General features: G+C 37.4%; 1 long non-coding RNA gene across 1 annotated transcript in view; it reads right to left on the reverse strand.

The window, feature by feature from the left end:
* Positions 1-18,923: 18,923 nt before the first annotated feature.
* The window catches only part of LOC106835107 (uncharacterized), a 36,168-nt gene continuing 33,578 nt past the window's right edge, over positions 18,924-21,513 (reverse strand). Inside the window, exon 4 of the long non-coding RNA XR_011502206.1 lies at positions 18,924-19,922. This is a non-coding gene — a long non-coding RNA (uncharacterized lncRNA). The remainder of the gene's footprint in view (positions 19,923-21,513) is intronic.

Here is a 21,513-nt window from a genome sequence, read left to right on the forward strand (position 1 = left end):
GATTATGTGTGTTTGCTTGTTTTGTTTTCCATCTCCCATGTAAGAGACTCCTCTCAAATGTCTAGTGATTCTTAGTTTTCCATACATATTTAAAATAAGACAGTAAATATTATTTGGAAATTTCGTAGGCTTTGTGGAACTTACTGACTCTGGGCTTTGCTTCAGGGTGGTCATGGGATCCAGACATTTTTATTGTTCTTTGCTCTTGTGTCTGCTATTTTCCTCAGAGAGGAAATTTCCTAATTTCCCGCTTAGATATGTAAGGTTGGCCGCCACTGTTCTGGAGATCAGTGGAGAAAAAGGGGTAAGAATCTCACTCTTCAAAATATGGACTTTGTTTATTTTCCCTATTTTCAATATGATGTCTCATCCTTGCTTCTTCTTGAGTCCAGAGATTTTCTGGTTCAACAACTTTATTGACTAACTCTTCAATCTCATGCTATAGTAAGGGAGGGATAGTCACCTGGACACGTAAGTGAAGAGGAAGGGGGATCTAGGGAGATAAGTGCTCTTTTAATTTCATTTAACCCCTCAGTTATCCCTACTATCTTTCACATCCACCTTTAAGGTTACCAGTCTCTCCTTTTATAATGACAGCCTAAATTCTGTGGCATATATTGGCTTGATTTTTATAGACCTCTGTATTATTTTTCTAGGGGTGCCATAACAAAGTACCAAAAGTTGGGTGGCTTAACTGAACTTTATAGTCTCACAGTTCTGGAGGCCAGAAGTCCAAAGTCAAAGTGTCAACAGGGCCATTCTTTCTCTGAAGGTGCCAGAGAAGGATCTGTTCCATGCTTCTCTCCTAGATTCGGGTGGCCTCAGGCATCCCTTGGCTTATGGATGCACCATTCCAATCCTCCATCTTCAAATGACGTTCTCCCTGTATGGTTTCACACCATCCTCCCCCTCTGTATGTGTATGTCTCTGTATCCAAATTTCTCCTTTTTATAAAGACACCAGTCATACTGGGTTAGAGCCCGTCCTAACGATCTCATCTTAATTTGGTTAAATTTCCAAAGACCTTAATTCCAAATAGGATCACATTCAGAGGTACTAGGAGTTAGAACTTCAATATATCTTCTTTGGGGAGACATAATTCAACCGCTAACAGCCTCTCCCCCCACTTCTCTTAGGTTTTGGCTTTCTCCAGTCTGTTAAATGCAACATCGTTTCTATCCACTTTCCAGATCTCAAAATTTTGTTGCATATTTCTTATGCATTGTTACGTACTTTCCAGTTCTCTTTGTCCTTGTGAGTTTGTGTTTTTGTTATTTCTGTACTGTTTTGATAGGCAGTAGAGATAAATGTGTGTGCTCAATGCACATGTAACCAGAACAACAAAATTAATCTTTTTACGAGTTAGATCATATTACATCGTTAGCCAGCTCAAACCATCCAAAGGCTTCCCATGACACTTAGAATAAAATCCTAAATCCTTATCATAGTCCACAAGGATCAGGCACAGCTTAATCCTCCAAAGGCATCTCCTATCACTCTGCCCTCACATGCCCCACCCCAGCCAGGTAGCCTCCTTGCTGTTCTTCAAAATTGCCAAGCATGTTCTCACCTCAAGCACTTCAGATTTTCTCATTTCTCTTCCTTCAGATATTCACAAGGCTTACTCACTCAGCATTCAGACTTCTATTCAGAAGTTTCCTCCTGAGAAATAAACCTTCCTGAACAACTGTCTTAGTTTGGTTTCTTCCAAAACAGACTCTGAGACCAGGACTGGATGTAAAGAGTTTATTTGGGAGGTGATCCCTGAAGACAGAGTGAGGAAATCAGAAAGTAAGGTAAGGAAGACAAGAAAGCCAAGGAAGGATGTGTTGGTGAGTGGGTTCCTACCATGGGCACCTGGGGCTCAAAGTCACTGGAGAGCTCCTGAGAGACTATACGGAACACGCTTCAAAATTGTCATCAGCACCATCCCTCATTGATTAAGATTGTTTCTGGGAACATTAATCCCCAGCTTTTCCTCATTTACTGTCAGAGCAGGTACTTGGGGGTGCAGCACATATCAGGCTCCCAATAAACATTTATCGAATGAATAAATGGGATGTGTAGAATTTCTGGAGACACTGGATAAAATAAGAATAACAAAGAAATCATACAAGACTTTTAAAGCATATTAATGGTTGTAAAAAACAAAGCAAAATACAAAATACTAGTGTTAGGATGTGCTTCTGTTTGTCCTTTTTTTTTTTTTTTTTTTTTTTGAGGAATATTAGCCCTGAACTAACATCTGCCACCAATCCTGCTCTTTTTGCTTAGGAAAACTGCCCCTGAGCTAACATCTGTGCCCATCTTCCTCTACTTTATATGTGGGACGCCTACCACAGCATGGCTTGATAAGTGGAGTGTAGGTCCATGCCTGGGAACCAAACTGGCAAACCCCGGACCACCCAAGTGGAGTGCATGAACTTAACCGCTACACCACCAGGCTGGCCCGTGTTTTTCTTTTTTAAAAAAGATATATTTGTATAATATTGCTTATGGTACTAGTCCTCTGTAACAAGAAAACCTCAAAATACAGAGGCTTAAATAAGATACAAATTTTGTTTCTCTCTAAAATAACATCCAGATATTAGCAGTCCGGTACTGATGCGCCATCCTTGACATGATGTCACCCATCTCTGGAATCAAGGTAGCTGTTCCACTCTCTCCGTGCCCCAGCTGGCAAGAAGGGGGAACACGCTAGGGGGAAATAGGCTCATTCCTTTTAAACACATACCCAGAAAAGGCACACATCATCTTTTACTCACATCCCATTGGCCAGAACATAGTGACACAGCCAAACTAATCCCAAGGGAGCCTGAAAGTGCAGTCTATAGCTGGGTGAGCCCAGCTGAACTTGGGAGTTTATTAGTAAAGGAAGAAAGGAGAGTGGGTTTTGGTGAACAACTGGCAGTCTCTCCCACAGACAAATGTGCTTACATGTGAACTGAATGTTTCTGGAAGAAGAAGAAGAATTTCTGGAGTGATGGAATGGAATCCCAGAAGCTAGGTTAGAGAATAGCTTACTCATTTGGTAAACCATTTTACATTGTTTAGAATAATTAGCATATATGTATATTACTGTAATGGCATTAAAAATTTATTCTCACTACTCTCAGATGAGTGATAAAAATATAGTTTTTTTGTTTTCCAGAAATAGTCATGAGTCTTTCTCCACTGAGTAGTAAAGGGATAAATTTTTAATTTTTTAATTATAGTATCTGTATTAGTCAGCTCAGGCTGCCATAGAAAAATACCATAGTCTGGGTGGCTTAAAAAACATAAATCAATTTTCTCATCATCCTGGAGGGCAGAAGTCTGACATCAGCATTCCAGCATGGTCAGGTTCTTGGGGGAGTTCTCTTTCTGGCTTGCAGATGGTCACCCTTTCTCTGTGCTCTCACATGGCAGAGACAGAAAACAAGCCAGAGTGTCTCTTCTTATAAGGACACTAATCCCATTATGAGAGTCCCATCTACACGACCTCATCTAAATTCAATTACCTCCCAAAGGTCCCATCTGCAAATACCATCACACTGAGGGTTAGGGCTCCAATACATGAATTTCGGTGGGGACACAACTCAGTCCATCGCAGTTTCCTTATCTCTCCTACTTTAAAGTGTCTGCTTCCTAACTCTGTTGTTTTTGTTTTGTTTTATTTGTTTAAAAGTCTATTCTTTCAAGTTGCCCCCACCCCCAGCACTTTTCCCCAAGCAGCATCGAGCTGTATGAATGGAGAGGGTTCACGTGCTCTCGGGGCATTGGGGAAAGTGGGAGGTCTTCAGTCATACTTCAGGAGTGCCTGCCCCTGTGGTGTGGTTGGTAAGAACCCATCTCTGGATGCTTTGCTGTCTGTTCCTGAGTCTACAGTTTGTAGAGAGGGAGGACACAGAGAGAGGAGTTAGAGGAATGATCAGGAGTGTGAAGCGCACCCTCTTTGCCCATCCACACTGCTCCACCCCTTTACTCTGCTGGGGCTGCCTCAAGGGGGAGCAGGGCCTCCCTGCAGAGTGGTGGACACCCAGCAGACCACAAGAATGAGGCAAAAAACCCTCTGCTCTCAATGCCCACTCACCAGAATAAATGCACCACGCCCTCAACTGATCTAACACTTCTCTCCAGGATTTTAGCCTAGAGAAGGGAGGTTGGGATATGTGTATCTCACAGCTATCTTACTCTCTTGCCTTTTCAAAATCTCCTGGGGACCAAATAGGCAGATTCAGGCTTTTCTCTTTCTTCAAATCCCTCTTCTACCCTAGAATAGCAAGCCTCATAGCCTAGCCATCATCATTAGAGGTAGTAAAATTTCAAAGCCAGGAAGAAACTCTGCAATCTAAGTCCCTCAGATCTGGTTCTTGATATTAAAAGAAATTAAGCAATTTGGAAAACTTTTTCCTTTCTCCACAAAACCTAGATTTCAAAGGTGTTTCAAGAATTTTCCTTGACAGACAAAAGTTGTGCCACTCTATTTTGTTTTTACTTTTTATTTAAAATTTGCAAAATTACACAAAGTAGAGAGAATACTAAAATGTATACATCACTCAGGTTCAGAAATTATGAAAATTTTGTGGTGGTGTTTTATCTATAACTGAACTTTTTCCTCTGTACTATTTTAAACAAATTCCAGATATCATATCATTTTTCTTTCCCTTTACATTCCTTTCGTAAGTCCAAATTCCACCAACTCCCCAAAAATAGCAAGTAGGTGCCATAGGCTAACCAGGAAAAAGTTTCGAGCATAAAAACGCACAGGAAAAAAATTACTGGAAAACTGGAGAATCACCAGATTAAAAGACCCATGGTTTTCATTGTTAAATGCTTTACATAAAAAAACTTTTGTTTCATCTTTAATAGTAGGCACTATTTTATGATTGTGTTCTTACTTTGGTTTAAAAACTTTCACTTAAACGTCTTTCATATTTTAGAACTTTATCATCCTTTCAGTGACCAATTTATAACTGACTCATGGTTAAACAAAAGTTTTTGAAAATTTAACTTTTCCTTTTGAATTTTCTCATTTCAAAGTATAATGCTCATTATGTTATGATAGTAAGTAAAGTCAGAATGGAAATTATATGTGTACTGTGAGTATAATTATATTTTTTAAAAAATAGATATATAGGGAGAGAGTATAAACTAGGAAGCAAAATGGTGATGTGATTATATTTCTAGAATTGAACCAGAATTTTTCTTCCATTGAAGTTTCTAGATATTCTATAATGTAGCTATTGCACTTCTATATTATTTTTAAAATAGAAAACATATAGATTATAAGGACTTTCATAATATAATTTCCTAATCACTTTGTTTTGAATTTCATCTGGTGTCTCATCAAATTACAAATTATTTCCAATGTTTACCCAGTTACACACTGTATACCAAGAGCTCCAGATGGCTTCTTACAACAAAGTTAAAGCAATCTTGTTTCTATTAAACACACTCCATGAAAAATCTCAAAAGATAAATGATGCAAATATATTTTGACAGGGAGACCAAACACTTTGGAATACTTAAATCTCGTATTTGCTCTCTGGGGTATGTGGGAAAGCTCTGCAACACTATTCTAACGGTGAGAAAACTGTTGAGTATACAAAGGGGATTCAACAGGGTATCAGGGAACCTGAGTTCTAACCTCTGCTCTGCTCTACATTGCTCTGCAATTTGTTGAGTTTTCTAACCTGTCTGAGCCTCAGTCATCATCTGTAAATCCTGAAGATTGCCAGCCTCTCTCACCTCAGTGCTGGCAGGCAAACAGCTAGAGTGTATACCGTAATTTTCACATTATTGCTTGTGAATCACAATCCAAAGGCAACTGAAAGGGTCATTGTGGAAGGGGTCTCATTAGCAGCAATATTAAACAAGGCTAATTTAATTCTACAAGCTTGATGGAAATCAGAGTTTGAGAGAAAAACAGCAAGTTTATTGAAGAAGTGATAAGAGGAAAATAAGTTGGAAAATACTACAGAGTATTCAACAAAGGGCATGGAATTTTTCATAAACATTAGCTTTAATTAACCAAAAAGGTGTACAGTAATTATCTATTAGCAAGTTATTTTTGCCCAGATAATGTCTCCCCCTTCCTAAGGATTTGCAAATTAATTTTGCAAAATTCATGTATTCAAATAACTAATCTTTTGTAAAAATGATAATAATAATGCCTCAAAGTTTTTCTCAAGTCACTTAGAGTATTATAAAAAATCAAAAATTGTTGCTATTGTAATCAGATTGAGAATCAGTGTTTTAGAGCCTAAGCAGACATCTAGTACACTGTTGACGTGCTTTTACTAAAATGATACCCCTCATGGTGGTTTAAATTGGTGCGCTCTGCTCTCTTTTGCCAGCAATACATGTGCATGTAACCTTTTGGTCCGTAGATGCCACGTCTGTTTGCAAAGCTCTTGGGCCTGTTGTAGGTGCTCAGACCCCGTTTGTGGAATGGAATTAAACTAACTATACAGTCTTTGACTGCCCCTGAGTATACAGACAGGCTTGTGCGAGGAAAGCTACCCAGTTCCAAGGGGCCAGGAGAATTGCTGCTGTTTCTTGCAGACAATTATTTAAATGTCTAATACATTTCAAGTGGTACATAAATTACAAGGCAAGGAATTTACAAGTAACACAATTCATATAAAAGAAAAACAAAATAACACTGTAAAAAACTTTTTTCTTTGACTTTTAGGAATTAAACATTTCTCAAGGTGACCATAACCCAAACACTTACGTTATAAATATATCTTATTTCCCTAATTCTTAGGAACCTTAGAAATAACTTAAAAGTGAAGATATAACACATCTAAAGAGAGTGCTTTGCATTGCCTTTGTGGACCATTAAGCAACACAAGTTATTTTGTCAGCCAGCCAATATTTCAACCACCTCTGGCTTTCTTGGTATTTATCCAAATATTTGTTTTCTCACAAAATGTTCACTCCATAGCCATGGTAGCTTTTAAACATTAAGTTCGTCTACCTTTGGACTTTGGGGCGTTAAGGTATTTCTACAATGTTTTGTATGAGAGGGAAAATATTCCATAGTGGTTGGTGTGTGTAATTATAATTAAAAGCTAGCATTTACTGAGCACTTATCATGTGCCAAGTGCTGACTTTTGCAGGTATTATTTCACTTAACCCTCACAGTAAGTAAGGAAATTGAGGTTTGGAGAAGTTAGGTAACTCACCCAAGGCGGTAGACCTAATTAGAAAGTAAGCAAGCAAGGCTTCAAATCCAGATCCGACTTAAGCACCCGGCTCTTAGCACTCACAATGCCATTAGTGCATTAGTGCAGGGGCAGTTCCTTAAATCTTGCAGCAAATGCGGTGTTTCAAGAACGCAATGAATGCTAGGACAGACTTTTCCAATTCTTCTACATATATTCATTATTTTACCTACGCCTAGAGTTATAACAAAAGGAGGAGGAGGAGGAAGATGAGGAGAATAGAAAGAGAGAAAAGGGGGAGCAAAAATAAATTTCATACCTTTCCCCCCTGGAAAATAAAAGTTAAATTCCAAAAATATATCATTTGGATCATATTAGTTGGTTCTTAAGCAATCATCTTTCAGCTCCAAATCCATTCATTTTTTTCTATATTTTGTAAAGCTGAGACTGGGACTCTAAAAATGCATTTCTCCTTTGTCAGCTAATTCCTGTTAAAATCTGCCAAATGGGTCTTCAGAAGGAAATTAGAAGGCAGGAGGAGGACTAATGTATATGAGAAAGAAACTATGTGGATAAGAGCAGAAGTCGATGGAATAGGGAAGATGCAGCAGAGAAATTCATTAAACACAAAACATGGTTCTTTAAAAATATGACTAAAATTTTCAAACCTTGGGCACAATTGATTTAAAAAAAAAAAGAGAGAGAGAGAGATAGCACAAAAAATCTGAATCGAAAAAAGAGCACATAACCAAAGTTACAACAGAGATTTTAATAAAGGGGGAGGAGGGGGTTTCTGTCTCCAGGCATGAGAGACCAGGTGATTGAGCTCTTACAAGTGAACAAAAACTCTAACCACCAATGCAAAATGGGCTAGAAACAAAGGGCAACTGTGAGTTTATCAGAATACGTGATAGGAAACTTCAAACATACGCAAAATAGAAAAATTATTATAATAAATCTTGGAGGAAGCTGGGACCCAGACATCTGAAGAGCGGGCACACTACAGCTGCTCATATTTCTGAGGCGGCACAATGAGGCTAGTTCTGGGAATATATTAAAAAGGTGGAAACCGGAACCAATTGCTGTTGCCAGGGTAAAAGGCCATTGTTAGAGTGAAGCTGACAACAGCCAGCTAATAGGAAGGAGCACACAAAAGTTAGAAAATATCAAAAATATATCATTCATAGTGATAATGAAAGCGTGTGACATTTGTATATAGCAGTGCACAGTCTTCTGAAGGCAATGTGGCAATGTGTATCCAGAACCATAAAAATGGTCATACCATTTGACATGGTAATCCATACTTTGCAGCTTATTTAAAGATCGGATTCAGAGATGTGCCCAAAAATTTATGTTCATGGTGGTTCACGACAGTATTAAAATTTAATTACACACACAAACATGTCCTATGCAGATAGGGTTCTCCTTTTCACCCTTGTCCTTTGAGCAGTTGCATAAGTAAATGATACCTACATAGAAAGTCTTTAGTCTAGCTCCTAATTAAACAATTCCAAAGACACTAAAACCTTCCCCCCAAAATCAGTCAAATAAAGTTAGATCACCATGGTCATTCCAAATGCAGGATAATAAAAAATATTTCCAGAGATTGGTCTAGCAATTTGTGAAATACAAATAGCCAATACTCATTTTAAGCAACCTAATAAAGCATAATTAATAATTAAGAAGATGAACAAATTCAGCAAAGTTGTAGGATACAAAATCAATAAATAATCTGTTGCATTTCTATACACTAATAACAAACTATCAGAAAGAGAAATTAAGAAAACAACCCCATCTACAATTCCATCAAAAAGAATAAAATATGTAGGAATAAATTTAACAGAGATGAAAGACCTGTACACTGAAAATTATAAGACATTGGTGAAACATATTAAAGCAGATACAAATAAATGGAAAGATATTCTGTGCTCATGGGTTGGAAGAATAAATGTTGTTCAAATGTCCATACTACCCAAAGCAATCTACAGATTCAATGCAATCTGTATCAAAATTCTAATGGCATTTTTCACAGAAATAGAACAAACAATCCAAAAATTTGTATGGAACCACAAAAGACCCCAAATAACCAAAGCAATCTTGAGAAAAAAGAACAAAGCTAGAGGCATCGTGCTCCTTAATTTCAAACTATACTACAAACCTACAGTAATCAAACAGTACGGTATTGGTACAAAAACAGACACACAAATCAATGGAACAGAATCGAGAGCCCGGAAATGAACCCACACATATATGGTCAATTAATTTACAATAAAGGAGCCAAGAGTATACAATGGGGAAAGGACAGTCTCTTCAAAAAACGGTGTTAGGAAAACTGGACAGACACATGCAAACGAATGAAATTGGACCACTATCTTACACCATACACAAAAATTAAATCAAAATGGATCAAAGATTTGAATGTAAGACCTGAAACCAAAAATGTCCCAGAAGAAAACATACGCAATAAGCTCCTTGATATCGATCTTGGTGATAATCTTTTGGATTTGTCGCCAAAAGCAAAGGCAACAAAAGCAAAAATAAACAAATGAGATGACATCAAACTAAAAGCCTTCTGCACAGTAAAGAAAACCATTAACAAGATAAAAAGGCAACCTATCAAATGGAGAAAAATATTTGCAGATAATATATCTGAGAAGGGATTAATATCCACAATATATAAAGAACTCATGCAACTCAATAGCAAAATCCCCAAACATTAAAAAGTGGGCAGGGGATCTGAGGAGACATTTTTCCAAAGAAGACATACAGATGGTCAACAGGTACATGGTAAGGTGCTCAACATCACTAATCATCAGGGAAGTGCAAATCAAACCACAGTGAGATATCACTTCACACATGATAGAATTCCTACTGTCAAAAAGACAAGAAATAAGTGCTGGTGCAGATGTGAAGAAAAGGGAAGCCTTGTGTACTGTTGGTGGGAGTGTAAATTGGTGCAGCCACTATAGAAAACAGTGTGCAGATTCCACAAAAAATTAAACATAGAAATACCATATGATCCAGCAATTCCACTTCTAAGCATTTATCCAAAGAAAACAAAAATGCTAGTTTGAAAAAATATATGCACTACCATGATCTTTGCAGCATTATTTATAACAGCCAAGATATGGAAACAACCTAAGTGTCCATTGATGGATGAATAGATAGAGAAGATATTGTAATAGATACAACAGAATACTACTAGCCATAAAAAAGAGTGAAATTTTGCCATTTCTGACAAGCCGGATGGACCTTGAGGGCATTATGCTAAGTGAAATAAGTCAGAGAAAGACAAATACCATATGATTTCACTTATATTTGGAATCTAAAAAACAAAACAAACAAAATGACAACAACAAAAAACCAAGCTCATAGATACAGAGAACAGATTGGTGGTTGCCAAAGGTGAGTGGGAAGGGGTAACAGCTGAGGGGAGTCAAAAGGTACAAACTCCCAGTTATAAAACAGATAAGTAATGTACAGCATGGTGACTATAGTTAATAATAGTCTATGGCATATTTGAAAGTTGCTAAGAGAGTAAATTTTAAAAGGTCTCATCACAAGAAAAAAATGTAACTATGTATGCTGATGGATGGTAACTAGACTTGTGGTGGTCACTTCACAATATATACATGTATCACATCATTATGTTATTACACCTTAAACTAATACAATGTTATACGTCAATTATATCTCGATTTTTAAAAACCCAACTTTAAAAAAAAGAATAAATAAATATTTGTTCAATGAAAAAAATTAAGAGGGTAAAATTGGAAAAGAAGCAAGGAAAAGAAAATTCACAGCCACATAACATGGATCTTTGAAGGGTTAAATAAGAGTTAAACAAACATGGGGAAAAAAAGAGACTAAACTACACTTGGCTAAGTAGTCTGCCCAAATCTCCTCCGCCAGGAAGGCTTCCCAGACAACCTGTAACTGGAGTAACCACCCTGTCTGTGAGCTCCCGGCACCCCTGTGCTTTGCCCTCATTCATCGTGCTTACAGTACTCCATAAGGTGATGGTTTGTTTATTTCTCCTATTCCCCACCTGATGGTGTGATCCTTGAGATTGCGCACTTTCTTTATTTCTGTGCCCCCGGAAACTGCCCAAAGACGGATTCAATAAATGTTGATTAAATGAATTGGAGATGGAAAAAGTAGGGAGAAAGGATATATTTTCATAAAAAGGCGACTGACTTGTAGACATGACAAAAAATTGTAGGGATAAATTCACATTCCTTTTAATAAAAAAAACCAAACAATTGCTATGTCTCCCAGGTTATGGACAAGTTAAGGCCTGTGCTGAGTTTCTTCCACTCACTTCTCCAGATGCATGTTACACCCTTCTCCACCCTGATCTGTATCAAGAGGCTGACCTGCATGAACTGTATCAACTGAATCCCTTGCCTTCTCCATCCCTGGGGCTTCTGTCAATGGGACCCCCTGGGTGGCAGGTGGGGGTTGGTTGGAGAATGAGGTTAAGACATTAATTTCCCAGGCCCCCTGCCTGCTGGTCACCAGGGATTGGCTGCATCTCTGTGTGGAAAGTTTCAGCTCTGCTCAGGCAGTCCTCTCCCTGAAGCTCCCCTCTTTGGGTTCTGGAATCTCTCCTTCCCCTGGCTTCTTGAGGCCTGAGAGGAGTATTGCCTCCCCATTTTGCTAGCCCCAGGATGGTTTGCTTTTCTAAACTCTTCCCATATCTTTGCAAGCAGTCGTTTTCTCAAGTCGCCTACTTTGAGCTGCCTTCTGATTCTTGCCAGGACCCTGACTATTCAAAGGCTACACACAATTCTGCAAAAGATCTTGAAAAAGGGACAAATTCTGTGGTTGACATTAGAGTCCTCTAGTGGTTTTTCTGTTTGTTTTTTCAACCCAGAGATATAATAATGAATATCAAGGGGATCTTTTGAGACAGTGTTAATCAGCAGAAGAGTGCTAAAAGATTTACTGAGGGCAAGGGTTAATGCGCTGGGGAATTCTACTATAAATTATAGTTAGGAAAGAGCAGAAAGCAACCTATCAGCTATAATCCAGGAAAAGCATTATTATTACCAGCTTTCCCCATAGCAATGATGCAATTTCACCTTGACATTCTAAAGAACAGTAAAATATTAAGAATCACTACAGAATAAGTTTCTCCATTATGCTATCCATATTTATATCCTATACTCCCAGTGCTTAGGACAGCACTTTGTACGTAGGAACTGAGAATTGTTTAGTGAATGAGTTAATTAGGAAGAACACTGAAAACAAAGCAGAAAATGTCATCCTACACTTGCATAAAGGGGAAGATTCCACGCTGGAAATATTAAGTAGCATTCTGGTCATTACCTACCAATAAAAACATGGCAGACCTGAAGATGCACCCAGAAAATAATAAATATTCATGATAAATAAATAAAAACGATTGGCATATAAATAGACTAAAATGATTAGACTGGTATAATAACATTAGATACCATTTGTTACCGTTCTGTTAAGTAGTTTACATATACTAGCTTCAATCCTCACATTCCTGTCCAGTGCAGGTGATCAAGGAAGGCTTCTAGGAGGAGGTGAAATCTATGTTGACTCAGAAAGAAGGAGCAGAAACCCTCCACGAAGATGAAAGGATGAAGAAAGGTCTAGGTACAATGCTACCATACACAAAATCACAGATGCAAGAGAGAAAGATGCATTTCTGGAACTTCAGATGGAACTTCAGCAATGAAGAAAGAGTGAAGATTGGGGACTAGGTAGATCTTATCCTAAAGACCACAGGGAGCCATTATTTCTATGTAGAAATGTCATTATCTAATATTTGTTGTAGGCATGTGTAGGTAGCAGCAGTATAGAGACGATTGTTGCAAAGATTAAACTAAAGAATAAAGGTAACTAATAAGTGGACTCTGCAGCACTGTTCAGACACTAGTTCTTATTTTTCTCGGCTTGTTGCTGTACTGCTGCTTGTCCCCCCTCCACACACACACACATTGTACCAGTCCGCTTTCTCAAGTCCACCTATGGCTGTGTGACTGGCTGACTGTTCACTCTGTCAGGCAGACTCCCAGTGGCGTTCAGATCAACCACATCTTTTGAAGTTTTGTATCCTTTGTCCAATGCACTCCTCTGCAGCTCTCACTGGGACAAGAGTGCCACCTCGTGTTGCATCGCTGACTGTTCACAATCCTCAACAGGCTTTCTTTTCACTTGAACTACATGCAGATGAGGCCATGGAAGCTTCCTCCCAGGAGTAATTTGGAAAAGAAAATTGTTAACAAATGTTTTCCCAAATAGGACAGAAAGGGAGCCCCAGACCTTTTCAATACAGTAGCAGTGCTAACGCCTGGGTTTAATAGATGGGTTACTACGTGCTGAAAAATGCTTAGCCTATGGCCTCTGAATTCTTGCTATTACTGTTTTTAACAGATTTATAGAGTTTTAAATAACTTATGTTTAAAAATATGACTGAAAGTATGATCTAGGAGCTGAAACAGGTTGAGTAGAAACCTACCCCGCTCTCTCTCATAAAGGCCCATACTCAATAATAAGTTCTAAGAAGAGATTCCAAGAGGTTGTTTGAAAGTACATTCCTTGATGTCTGCAAAAGAGGCTGCAAGCCTTTGCAGGCAGACCAACTATTTAAACTATTTTAAAAGAATTATTGGAGAAAGAAGTTTCCTTAAATTCCTGGAGAAGGCCCATACATGGATTCTTTCTGCCTCCTCCTCCCCACACTTCTCCACAGGCAGTTTTGCTTTACTTTTCTCCTCTTCTGCCTTCATTTTTTCTCCTATTTGTTGAAAAAAGGTTTATTTCTATTTTCGTAATCAAAGTATGAGCCAGTATACTGTCACTGTACACACATAAGGAACATGGAATGCAAATTGACATTCTGTCCAAGAAAATAAACCCTACCTTTATTCAGCACTTTCCATATACTAACTCATTTAATCCTCACAAAAGTCCACTAATATAAGCATTATTGTTCCCATTTTAAGATGGGAAACTGAAGCTCAGAGAGGATTACACAAGTTCACACATGTAGGAAGCGGTGCAGTCATTTCAAATTCACCTGTGCCCATAACCATTATGATTTATTGCCTCTAACCATAAAACTCCAAATCATAACAATATACTAGTGCTAACCACCTCTCAAGCACAACCCAAAGATAAACAAATTGTGTGTAAATGTGAAAATTGATATAAATTTGGAAATAAGGTCATCATTCAAAACTTACTGCAAAGCTAAAGTAATCAAGACAATGTAGTACTGGCATAAGAATAGACATATAAATTAATTTAATAGAAGTGAGAGTCCAGACATAAACCCATACAACTATGGTCAACAGATTTTAGGCAAGTGTGCCAAGACCACTTGGTGGGGAAAGAATAGTCTTATCGTCAAATGGTACTGGGACAAGCAAATAGCCACACGCAAAATAATGAGACTGGACCCTTACTGGGCTGGGGAAGATGAGAAGATGGCTAGAGGCTTTTTTCAGGGTAATGAAAATGTTCTAAAATTGATTGTGGTAATGGGTGCATTACTCTGTGAATATACTAAGAGCCCATGAATTGTACATTTTAAATGGGTGTTGTATAGCATATGAATTATATCTCAATAAAAACATTAAAAAAAATGTTAGTTGTATGTGATGGCCATTCAGGAGTATTTTGCCTTGAACAAAGCAGCAGAGAATCACGTGCTGATTCTGAGAGAATGTCCTAAGTCAGATGTGAATGTGAAAAACTGCAAATCTCTAAGCCTCACGTAGCTGCCCTTCAGAAATGTACTAAAGCCATTATTGGTTTCAAAAAATAGGAGAGTTAAAGAGGAAACAAAGGAAAGTTACATAAAGTAGTGAAACTGCCGCAAAGGCTACCTTGATGATATTGAAGATACAAGTTCATGTGGATAAGTCATTGCCATTGACATTTAGAGCTTACTTTCAGATTCCCTTCACTATGCGAGCAAAGGGAAAAACGAACTAATATTCTTGTGTCACAAATGAAGTATTAGTAAGCTTAGAGACTTTTCAGCTTCTTTAATCAACTTTAAAATGACAGCAACAAATAGAGTCAAGCAGTCACGGTACTTCAGGAGAAGTCCTGCTTTTGAATTAACGTTTGGAAATCACGAATGGCTAAGGAATATTGCCATTTAGGGTAGACATGTAATACCTTAATAACGAAGAATTGCCTTTGAAAAATATTCACTTTTACTTGGAGTCATTCAGGGATTCAAGGCATAAATTTCAAGGAATATTCTGAGTAGATATATAGGTCAATTTCTTTCATATATATGTACGCATATGTAATCTATATAATCTATATATACACATAATCTTATGAAGGGAACAGAAGGGATCATGAAGGGAAGGAAAAGAAGGGCTGGGGGAGATGAGGAAATTGAGGAGTGATGGCTAGAGGATGCATATATATATATTAAGATACATATATGCATATCTATTAAATGAGTTTTCTATTAAATTTTAATTGGACACTATTGCCTTTTAAATTTTAAGTATGAACTGATATTCAATTATTGATGAATTTATATACTAATCATCTTTTTCTAGATTATGCTACAATAACAAAAATCCCAGTCTCTCAGGGGCTTATAACAAGAAAGATGTTGTTATTTTACTTGCCAGCTGGGGGTTAGCTGCATGTTCCACATTCTCGTCCCTGCATGATCCAGGTGAAAAAGCAGCCTCTGTGGAACTTTGTCATTGTGGCAGAGGGCAAAGAGAGAGAGCAGAACCTAGGATGGCTCTTAGAGCTTCTCATCAGAAGTGGCACACATATCTTCTGTTTACATTCCATTGGCCAATGCATGTTGCCTGGTGATGCCTGATGTCACTGAGCTGGAAAGCACAATGTTCCTACAAGGAAGGGCACTGCTGGCCATGTGGCTAAGTCGGACATCATAGGATAGGGAATTATCAACCTCTCACAGGAAGAAGCAGCAAATATGTAAGAACAATAATCCACCACCACCACGAATCATAGACTCTGAAGGAAACCTGAAAGATCATCTCTTTCATCTCATTCAATCTCATCTGTGAATGAGATGTCAGAGGCCTAGAAAGAGAAAATAATTTACTTAGAGTTATATAACTAAGGCTCAAATCTCTGATAAAGAGGTCCCCCCTTCCAGAAGAATTTACCTTTTTGCTTACATGACCAATCTATAAATGAAGAAAGAACAATTGGGTAGGCCAACTTGGCTATGAAACTGAAGAAAAGCAGATGTCAGCAGTAACTATTTTCAACCAGAAAATTCAAATTTATGCTACTACCAATGAATATAATGTATATCCAACAGAGTAGGTAAATAGAAGAAAAATTATTTCTATTTATTTTTGGAAACACTACAAATCCGGTCTTAATTTGTTGTTTTAATGATAGATTTAAGAAAATTATGGAGAAAGAATAATGAAGATTAAACTTAAAAGTGTATCTCGTCATACCACTTTGTGAGTTGCACAAAAAATTGGAGAAATATCCTTTCAGTATTTGAAAATCATTATCTGATTCAGTAAAAAAGTCACACACAATTGACAAACAAGTGAAGTTCCAACATCAGTCTTCGGTTTTTTTCCATCTTATTTGTTAAGGTAAATGAACATATCCACCAATGTCACGTTAGAACTACACATGGTCATCGGTTGCAGCTGTAGGACAGCTACAGATATAACAGTTTGGTAAAAATCAATGAAAGAATTCTGTGAAAATCAATTGGTTATATGAAATTTACAGTAAAGAGTATTATATATTTTATTATTATTTGTAAATTGTGTGCTATGCATCCTTTATGCTAATACACTTTATAATAAACTTATGTACATATATATGCATACTATTCTTTTCAGAGAGCTCATTGTTAAATATTTCCCAGGAAGCACTAGGAATACAGAAAGCTTCTGATATTCATCAAGGGCTTTTATGTTCATACATTTAAGTACCTACAAAGTGTAAGGATCTGTTTCTAATTCTATGTCAAATACAAAGCTGTAGTCTCCTCAAGGAGTTAAAAATCCAGCAGAGGAAACAATTGGCATCAATATAACTATAATGCAAAGTAGTATGAGTAGCCAATAGGAAAGATAGTAATGAAGCAATGCTCTAGTGCACTTTTGTCAGAAACTTCAAATCTAGAATCAGGACAGATGTTTACATACATTTCTAGACACTAGAAAAGTTGTACTACAAACTAAGAATTAGTGCTTATCACAGTGCTTTGTGCATAGTAAATGATCAACATATGTTTCTTGAATTGTACTAAAGGTAAATGTGCCAGAAAAAATAAAATAAAATAAATACCTATAGAGGGAGAGAGATGGGGTTTAAGAAGAACCCACTGAGGCTTTAGGCAGAAAAGCAGCAAGGGGCATGTAAGGCAGATGATATTCCAACAGGCACACCTGGGGTAAGACAGACGGGGCAGCCAACTAGTCTGGAGGGACACATGTATGTGACATCCTCAGAAGTTCTGGGAACTGGGCTCCAGTTTGAACAGCCTCCTCAAAGAAATAGGGTTGAGGAGAGAGAAAGAGAGAGAAATCAACTTATCTAGCACCCCCATTTCAAGTTACCCTGGAAGATAAACTTCAGGCTTCTTCTCAGGGCTCTCAGTTTAATTTATGAGATTTCAGGGGGTCTTCCTGACTCTCCGCTTAGTATAGTCTCACCTCTTGCAGATACTTTTAAAACTCACAAATGGAGAATAGGATTTAAATGCAGATGGAAGGTTGAAATTCAAATTAGCTTCAGATTAAACGTAAGCAGACGGCAAATATGTGTCAATGATGGATTCTGAGATTTTTTCTGGTTTTGATAGAATGAATAGATAAAGAGGAGAAAGCTCAAAGAATCTGAAGAAGGGAAAAGATTGCAAAAAGAGAAATCTAGGAATAAGACAAAACTCTAAGTCTTCACTTCTTTGACCACAAAAAAACATTGTGGACTAAGATATGTTGTGACATAACTGCAATGATAGTTTAGATTTCGTAAAGGTCTTTTGTTTTTTATCATTTTTAAGCAGAGAAGGCAGCCTGGGAATTTAACTTAGGTGTCAAAATAAGTATTTGATTTCACTTCCTTGATTTCCACATCAGAATGATGCAACTATTGTTTTATTTTACAATGTGGCACATAGAAATAAGATGCCATAATACCTAGAGTCTACTGCATTTGAAAGATTAACTTACGTAAACAACAGAATTTCTTAACTCATTAAAATCAATAATAGGGGCCAGCCCCATGGCCTAGTGGTTGAGTTTGACACACTCTGTTTCGGCAGCCCACGTTCATGGGTTCAGATCTCAGGCACAGACCTACATCACTCGTCAGCCATGCTGTGGTAGTGACCCATATATAAAGTGGAGGAAGACTGGCACAGATGTTAGCTCAGGGATAATCTTCCTCAAGCAAAAAAAAAAAAAAAAAGAGGAAGATTGGCAACAGATGTTAGCTTGGGGTTAATCTTTCTCGGCAAAAATAAATAAATAAATAATAAAAATGGCTTTGACAGTTTAAAAAACAAAAAAGTACAGTACCATATATTAAAACATGTAGGAGGCACCCAAAGTGTATCTAGAGAAAAATTTAAAGATTTAACTGCATTTATCAGGAGTGTGGGAGGGGAAGAGCGGGAATTAAATTTATCAAGTAAGTATTTAAATTAGAGAAAGAGAAGAGAAAACCCAAAAAAGTAGCTCCAGGAAGGAAATAATAAAGTTATATCTAGAATCCGAAGAAATGTCAAAGAAACAATAAAAAGGAATAGAAAATCTGAAAGTTTATTATTTGAAAAGGGTAATAAAATAAAGTTTTTAGCAATCAAAGGAAAAAAGATAAAAGAAATCACAAAAACAATATTAGAAATGAATAAAGAGGAAATTCTTAAAAATTATAAAGTAATAGTTCAAGTTTTTGCCAATACTTTTTATATATCTTATATTTCAATAGATGGTACATTCACGTGATTCTAAATTCAAATACTCCAAGTGCATGTGGTAAAAATTCTCTCTCTCATCACATCCTCCAACTACCCAGCATCTCTCCCAAAGGCATCCTAACATTCATCATTTACTTGTGAATGCTTCCAAAGACATTTTATTCATTTACAAATTAATACAAATATGACGTCTCTTACCCCTATTCTCACACATAAAATAAATTTAACTGGTAGATTTAAAAGATTCTCTCTGACAAAATTTACAGGTATATTTCACAAAACCTTCCAGAAACAGATCATTCCTGTCTTATACAAGTTGTTTCAGATCATAGAAAACGAGGGAGTGTTATGCACGAACACCAATGTGGATTGGCTCATTCAATACCTATTCCACCTCCTTAAAACAGGCAGAAACCATGTAAAACACTGCATTTCCCAGAATCCCTCTTGCTCAGATTCCAGGTATGATTTAGGCTCTGCTGTGCAGCTAAACTCATCAAGCTTTCATTTGGAAGTGAATCATATTGGGAGGGAGGCAGGGGGCAGGATACCCAGTATGCTGCAGTGGATTGTGACAAACTCAGTGTGGTTCCTCAGCTGACAGCAGCGCCCTGACTGCAGGTGGCTTCCTGATTAGCAGAGGTGACGTGATTCTGGGGCTGGAAATAGAGAAGCTTCGGCATCCTGACTGACAGGTAACTTCCTGATTCAGTGGCTTTCTAATCATGGCAGAGATGGCAGCTTCTTAATTTTTCAAATTCTTGATTGCAGCACTGGCAGTATTACCTTGATGACCAAGTTCTGCAGTATGGATTTGGGTGTAGTTCCTGGAAATTCAGATAAAAGTCTCTTTTTCAGCTCCAGCAATGTATCTCTAAGTATGACATTTAACATCCTATATAATACATCCCTTTTCAAGCAGTGGGGAACTTCTTGTCTTAAACTGAACCCTGACTCATATACTACCCAATTTATCTTAAAACCAAAACTGAACAAGGACAATATAAGAATGGAAAAATTATATGTGAATGTCATTGATAAATATAGATGCAAAATCCTAAATAAAAAGTTAACAAATCACATCCAGCACTGAAGAGATAGAAATAGAGATGACCAAGAAGGGTTTATTCTAGGAACTCCAAAACGGTTCAACCTGAGAAAACCAATTGATATGATTCATCACACTGATAGATTAAAAGAATAACTTACTATTATTTCAACTCATTAAAAATGCATTAGACAAAGTCAGTATACTTTCATGATTATAAAAAAAATAGCAAACCAAGAATAGAAGACAATGTGTTTAACTAAAGGTCATTTTTTAAAAATCTTCCACAAACATCATACTTAATGACAAAAAACTAGAAATATTATCTTTTGAATCATAATACACAGATGCCAACTAACGCCCCTGCTTTTCAACAATATACTGGAGCTCTCAGACAATAAAATCAGAAAAGAAATAAGAATTATAAAAGTTATAGAGAAAGAAGGATTTTATCCCTATTCTTTGCCTTCAGTGTGTAGCAACAAGCCTATCACTCTTCATAAATAGAATCTATCACCCTGCCAACACCAGAACCTCCTTTTTTGGTTTGTCCAGTGGCATGAATTGCCCAAATGGCCTATTGGCTGTGTCCACTTTCAATTCAATTAAACTTTATTCTTGTTCCCTGGTGGAACAATTTATTTTAGTAAAATAAACCAGTAAAAACTAGTGTTCTGAAGACAGGATGCAAAAAACTTATAAGTAGGGCATTAGGTGTAATTTTGTCCACTACTTATAGGCGTTGCTCCCCAACTCCATGCATTCTGCCTAGGAGAAAAACTTCACCACATACTGGTTGCTTGTTCCAAGCATATAATGCATCATACAAGACAGCATGCTGACCTCTCAAGATATTGCATTCCCCTGCCTAGCACTATAAGTTAGTCTTCAGTAGTACATTCTGACAACCTATTGGGCAGGAGGTAAAGGATAAACAGTAAACCATAAAATCAGTTCCTTGGCGACAGTGCTGTGTGGGATACAGCGACTATAAATAAGACAGTCATAAACTCCATACAATAGTGGTGCTAACAAAAGCATGGCAGGCAGAGAAACTCCATCTATATCCTTTTTAGCTACCTACTCTCCGCCTACTCTACTCCAGTTTATGGCACTGTGGCAGAAAGACTCTAGGGGTGGCCCTCATGGTCCCCACCTCCTGGTATTCATGCCCTTTTATAATCCCCTCTCCTTGAGTGTGGGAAGGACCTGTTACTTGATTCTAACCAAGACTATAGTTATGGGATGTCACTTCTCTAATTACATTACATTATACGTCAAAAAGTGATGGATATCATTCTCGTGCTAACATTACGTTATAAAAGACTCCCTCTTAACTCACTGGAGCTAAAGATTCTTCTTGCAGGTAG

The sequence above is a fragment of the Equus asinus genome, chromosome 3 (assembly GCF_041296235.1).
Source record: "Equus asinus isolate D_3611 breed Donkey chromosome 3, EquAss-T2T_v2, whole genome shotgun sequence".
Classification (NCBI taxonomy): Eukaryota; Metazoa; Chordata; class Mammalia; order Perissodactyla; family Equidae; genus Equus; species Equus asinus.